The sequence below is a fragment of the Brassica oleracea genome, chromosome C3, assembly GCF_000695525.1.
Source record: "Brassica oleracea var. oleracea cultivar TO1000 chromosome C3, BOL, whole genome shotgun sequence".
NCBI lineage: Eukaryota > Viridiplantae > Streptophyta > Magnoliopsida > Brassicales > Brassicaceae > Brassica > Brassica oleracea.
Window position 1 is genome coordinate 34,516,476 of NC_027750.1, and position 5,861 is coordinate 34,522,336.

A 5,861-nucleotide genomic window follows, 5' to 3' on the forward strand; every position below is an offset into this window, starting at 1 on the left:
TTTTTTTTTGAATGAAAGTAAAATTATAATCAAACAAAAACTGTGTTACATCTTGTGCTTCTGTTTTACTTATGAACTCATAAGGCAATAAAAGTAAAAGATTCTAACCACCTATTACGATGGTGTTAGATCTTCTCTCGTGCCAAACCAAGTACGCAGACTTCTCTCCAAGTAGGCGTGGCCTCTTGCTTTGACTGCAAGCAGATGCAATCTGATCGTTTTATCAACGAGTTTGCTCAGAGTAATGGCATCCTTTGGTTCTTCACCATGTCTCCTCGAGTTATCTATGTCATATTAATATTATAAACATTCATGAATATCAATAATATACACAAAATATTTATGTAACAATCATACAATAACTAAAAGGACAATATCCTCATCATGGAGGTCCTCCACGTCGGACTAGAAAATCGACCAATAGGATCGCTGGTTTTCGCCATGTCACCGATGGGATTGGGTATTTTGGGCTTCGATTTTTTAATTTTTTTTTGTTCAGTTTTCAGGCCCAGTTAGCCCACCCTCTGGAAACCGTAACAAGCTTTCTCTCCCACGATGCTTTCTCTGTTTCTTCTCTTCGTTCTTGGACGATTCATCTTCTTAACGGAAAGTCGATCAATCGACTCCACTCCATATATGTGCAATGAATCCATCATTTATGGGTTCTTTTCGCATCTCTCCCTCTGATTTTCTTTATATCTCTATCTTGCTCGAGATAGTCTACACTATCACAATCGAAATTTGCGATGAATTCCAACCGCAATTCCACTGTTTTCGGCGGTTTTATCTCGAAGCAATCAAACAGAACTGACGGAGTCTCCTCCGCTGACAAGCTTTCTCTTCCATGATGCCTTCTCTGTTTCTTCTCTTCGTTCTTGGACGATTCATCTTCTCAACGGAAAGTCGATCAATCGACTCCACTCCATCTATGTGCAACGAATCCATCATTTATGGGTTCTTTTCGCATCTCTCTCTCTGATTTTCTTTATATCTCTATATTTCTCAAGATAGTCTACACTATCACAATCAAAATTTGCGATAAATTCCAACCGCAATTCCACTGTTTTCGGCGGTTTTATCTCGAAGCAATCAAACAGAATTGACGGAGCCTCCTCCGCTACATCTCTCCCTCTGATTTTCTTTATATTTCTATCTTTCTCGAGATAGTCTACACTATCACAATCGAAATTTGCGATGAATTCCAACCGCAATTCCACTGTTTTCGGCGGTTTTATCTCGAAGCAATCAAACAGAACTGACGGAGTCTCCTCCGCTGAGCCGATCAAACGTACTGGCCGATCCGGTGTCTCTTCCGCCGTACCGGTCAAACATTATCATCCTCTTTGATGCCAAGCCTGTTTTTTTGTTATCTTCATCTCTCAATCGGTTCAGTTTTCTCTGAGAAACATAAATAGCCCTTTTGGTTTCCATGGAGCAGTGAATCATGAATCTAATGCTAACTCTACATCTCCCCCATCTTAATCGATTGTCTAGCTCTGCCTCATATGTCTCTTCTGTCTAAATTTGTAGAAGAAACTGTGTAGATGAAGTAAAGAAGAAATTTCCAGGTTATCCAAGAGGTTTATACTCTCTTTTTCTTCATCTTTGTCTTTTAAATTATTTTATCACGGAAACAAATGAGAGTTTATTATTGGATACAGAGGATCTTCTGTTATTATTATTTCCTTGATATGTGTACTTTTTATTATAAAAGTATTGTTTATGTGTCTGATTAAGGTTTTCTTTTTCTATTTGTTGTGGGAACATAGTTTCGTCTGACTCCAACAAGAGGTTCGTGTATGATGTTGGAGCTTATAATAGTGATGATGATAAAGCTGACCAAAACGTAAATTCTTCTTTTTTTTCTTTTTGCTAAAAGATAGTGCAATGTTTCTTGACATGTCTTCTTTATGAACTATGTGGTGATGAATCATTTTTGGTTTACAGGGAATGAGAGATTTCTTGAACGAGATGGCGGCCATGATGAATCTTCGCATAGTGTAAGACTCCGCATAGTGACTCTGCATTAGTTTTTACCTTTGGTTTATTATTAGACATGACTGATTGTTTGATATTTGAGATGTTGATTTTGGCATGAGAATAATTCAGGGGACAGTTTTGAACTGATGCTTTATGCGACCAAATCATGAAGCATTGACTTCGTTGACATTTGTAATTATGAAGGCTGCATGGCTTTTTGTTCGTATCCTCATCATCAACGTCTTGGCTCGTGTCTCCATCTGTTTGTTATGTAATCTAAGGAAGCCGACGGCGGTGGTTCTCTTGAAGAGGGTGGCGACAGAAGTAAAGACGTTAATGGGGGCAGTTCTCATAAGGAGGTTGGTGATACCCATTCCACAACTCGCAAAATAGAAGTCCCGAGTTTAAAGGTTGTTCAGTTTAGTTTTCTCTTTTGACTCTTGTGTGAATGAATCTTACGGTGTTATATATCCACTTATTTATTTTCTCTACATACTTAACAAGTTGGCACGCTTATTGGTAAAGGTGGGGAGATAGTAAGGAATCTTCAGCTCAGTTCTGGTGTCAAAATCTAAATTTGGAGGGATGCAGAGGCTGATCTAAATTCAGCACCAAGACCGGTGGAGATAATTGGAAATCTTGCTTCTATTGAGAAAGCAGAGAAGCTTATCCATGAAGTTATAGCTCAGGTTATAAATTATCTTTGTTTCTATTTAATTGACAACTTTTGTTTTTACTGTCCGACGTAACATTTTTTTTTCCTGCTGCAATCTTAGTCTGAAGGAGAAGGTATACCTGCCCTTTTTGTAAGAGGGGCCCCAGAACAAATATAGATCAAAGTTCCAAAAGATGGTATTCCCTGATAATTGTTCTGCCTGACCATTTTTAAGTGATACCTAATCCATCTTCGGCAGGTTGGTGTGATCATTGGCCGGGGAGACTATCAAGAACATGCAGACAAAGTCGAGAGCACGGATTCTGGTTGTCCTTTCTATTTATGATCTCAAGTAGTCTAGCATCTTGGTTTAGATTTATATTGTGTTGTTTAGGTTAGTTTTTGCCTGGAACATGACTCCAACCTACTACTTGATAGTTGATCAGTTCATTGTTGGGATTTGTTTTTATGATTTGTTGAAACTGTTTACTTATTGTTTCCACGACATGGACGTAACTGTGTACTTTTTTTGTGGTATGAGACTGCATCAACCTTTAGGGGCCTCTTGAAATCGGGGGATAAAATTCACTCTGTGATGTTGGTGACCACAGTCAATCCTAAACTGTTTGGAGATTGATCTAACTAACTGTGGTTCTGCAGAAGAATTTGAGAATGATTCTTCTATGCTTTGTTCTCTTTCATTCCTATGCCAAGTTGGTTCGTTTTTATTTTGGTAACTGACGTTGTTGCTTGTCTTTGTGGTGGTTACAGACAGGCTATGCCGATGGTTGATGGGGCTGCAGTAGTGATTTTAAAACTGTTTTTGTGTTATTAGTTAATTTCAAATTGTGATAATGTATCTTTTTGAAGTTACAAAAAAAAATAATGTTCTTTCTTTATTAAACTAGCATTATATATATATATATATATATATATATATATATATATTATATATACACAAATAAATATAATATAACAATATATGCTTGGTTTTTCCGATTCATATGAAAACTTTTTAAGTTATCCACCAAAGCAAATTAACTAAATCAATCAAATTGTTAGAATACAGCAAATTAATATATAATTTTATTTTATATTAAATTATTTAAAAATGTATTTTCATTAAAATAATAATAATAAATAAGTAAAACTGATTTGATGGTAATTTTTATGACATATATATCTATATATATATATATATATATTCTGTAAAAGAAATAGAAGCTTAATACGGAAAAAAAATCTTAAATACAAAAAACTCTAAAAATTAACAAAAAAAACTAATAAAAATTAAACAATGATATCACTTGAAAGCTTCTTAGACAATATTAATAAAATATTTAAAAGATAATTAGACAAATTTGATTTTTTTTTTTTGCCAGCCAAAAGTTTATTTTTAATTAGAATCAGTTATTTCAAGATATTTAAGAAATGATGGACAAAAAAATAGGATGGACATAAATGAAATATGAACTATGAGTAAAGCTGAATTAGATAACACATCTGCACATACAATTAGTAAGTAATTTCATTTTTCTTATATTATATAATAAATATATATTATTTACTGATAATAAAAATATAGTTATTCATCTATCACATATATCTACGCAAATATGCGAATCAAGTACAACAATCAAACAACATAATGATATCCACAAAGAAAATTTTAAAAATATATTTATGTTATGTAGTCTTATTTTATATTCTTTAAATAATATAATACAATATTATACATAATTTTTTAGAATTGAGAAATACATTTAATATCTTATCCGCGCATAGCGCGGTCAAAAAATCTAGTATACGTTACATTTTGTCTCATTCCCCCTCCCCACACAATTCACGTTACTCTTTTTTTTTGAACAAATTCTTCTTCTTACCAATATAAATATATTACGTGCACCATTATAATTATTTACAAACTTACCATGTATATAAAATAATTCATTAGACATTCTCATAAAATTTTGATCCACAAAAAAACAAAATAAAACATTTGTATAGATGCAAGGATAATATTCTAAAACTTGTGGTAATACAATTGACGGTTTACAAGATAAAATAAAATTAAAAAATATAAACTAAAAAACTATTATTCTTATAAATGTTATTAAATAATTATTTAACACAGGTAAATTTTTTAAAATACATATTATCACTTAGACAAAATAAATATTTATTTACAAAAATAAAAGCAAACATCAGCATGGTCGTGGTTTAAATGTACACAAATTTAAGGGCTTTTTGCAAAATTGACTCAAAACTCAAAGTCAAACCTAAAACTAACCCATGTTTTTTTTGGATTTTTTTTTGTCCTATTCACCCTACAAGTTCATATAATTCACGAAAATGCCTTCAATTTTTTTTTCTTTCCGAAAATGACATTTGCTCTCTCACCCTCATCATCTTCAAGTAAATACAAGATTGTCATTGTCATCAATACTCCAACCACCATGAACAATCAATTTGAAGTTCTTAATGCACTTAAAATCGATTTACACTCTCTCTTTCTCACTTGTTATGAACTAAAAACAACATCTCTTTCACTTTCCCTCTATATTCATTCAAAAAACTGAAGCTTTTGATTCAAAATTTTTTATGGTTGATAGAACCATTCAAGCATACTATTCTTAGTGGGTTACTTTCGTTTGAGGTTCTGGGTGCTTGGAGATGACTCTGTGTGCTAAGGAAGTCATCTCACTAGTTTAAGGTATGAAATTGAAATTTTTTTCAGATCTGTTCGCGTAGAAGACTTACCCGTAAGTAGTCTGACTATAGTAAGTCGTCATCTTTGTTTGTTAAAAAAAAATGTAGAGAATACCCTAGACGACTTACTGGTAAATCATCTAGGATAAACGGGTTAGTTTTGCATTTGACCGAATTGTGTCAGATATTTGACTTTTCCTGGACGACTTACCAGTAAGTCGTCTCTGGGAAAACAAAAATTTCAATATTTTATTAAAGCTAGACGACTTATCTTTAAGTCGTCTCAGGTTACTTTTGCAATTGGAAAATAAAACTTAAATATTTAACTTTTCCCAGACGACTTACGCGGAAGTTGTCAAGTAAGACGACTTACTTGAAAGTCGTCCGACTTACTTGAAAGTCGTTCAGGATAAGCAAAGTCGTCCAGATTTATTTCCTAGATTCTGGTCAAACCTTGCTTATCTCGGACGACTTTTTCGTAAGTTGTCTACCTGGACGACTTTCAAGTAAGTCGTCT

General features: G+C 33.3%; 2 long non-coding RNA genes across 2 annotated transcripts in view; both read left to right on the forward strand.

Moving 5' to 3' along the window:
• Positions 1 to 1,979, forward strand: part of LOC106333400 — a 5,126-nt gene extending 3,147 nt beyond the window's left edge. The window contains exons 2-3 of the long non-coding RNA XR_001268359.1: positions 1,770 to 1,846; positions 1,948 to 1,979. This is a non-coding gene — a long non-coding RNA (uncharacterized LOC106333400). The remainder of the gene's footprint in view (positions 1 to 1,769; positions 1,847 to 1,947) is intronic.
• A 600-nt stretch (positions 1,980 to 2,579) lies between these two features.
• LOC106334214 lies at positions 2,580 to 2,948 on the forward strand. The gene is made up of 3 exons (XR_001268556.1): positions 2,580 to 2,669; positions 2,757 to 2,832; positions 2,895 to 2,948. It is a non-coding gene; the product is annotated as an uncharacterized LOC106334214 (long non-coding RNA).
• The last annotated feature ends 2,913 nt before the right edge of the window (positions 2,949 to 5,861 follow it).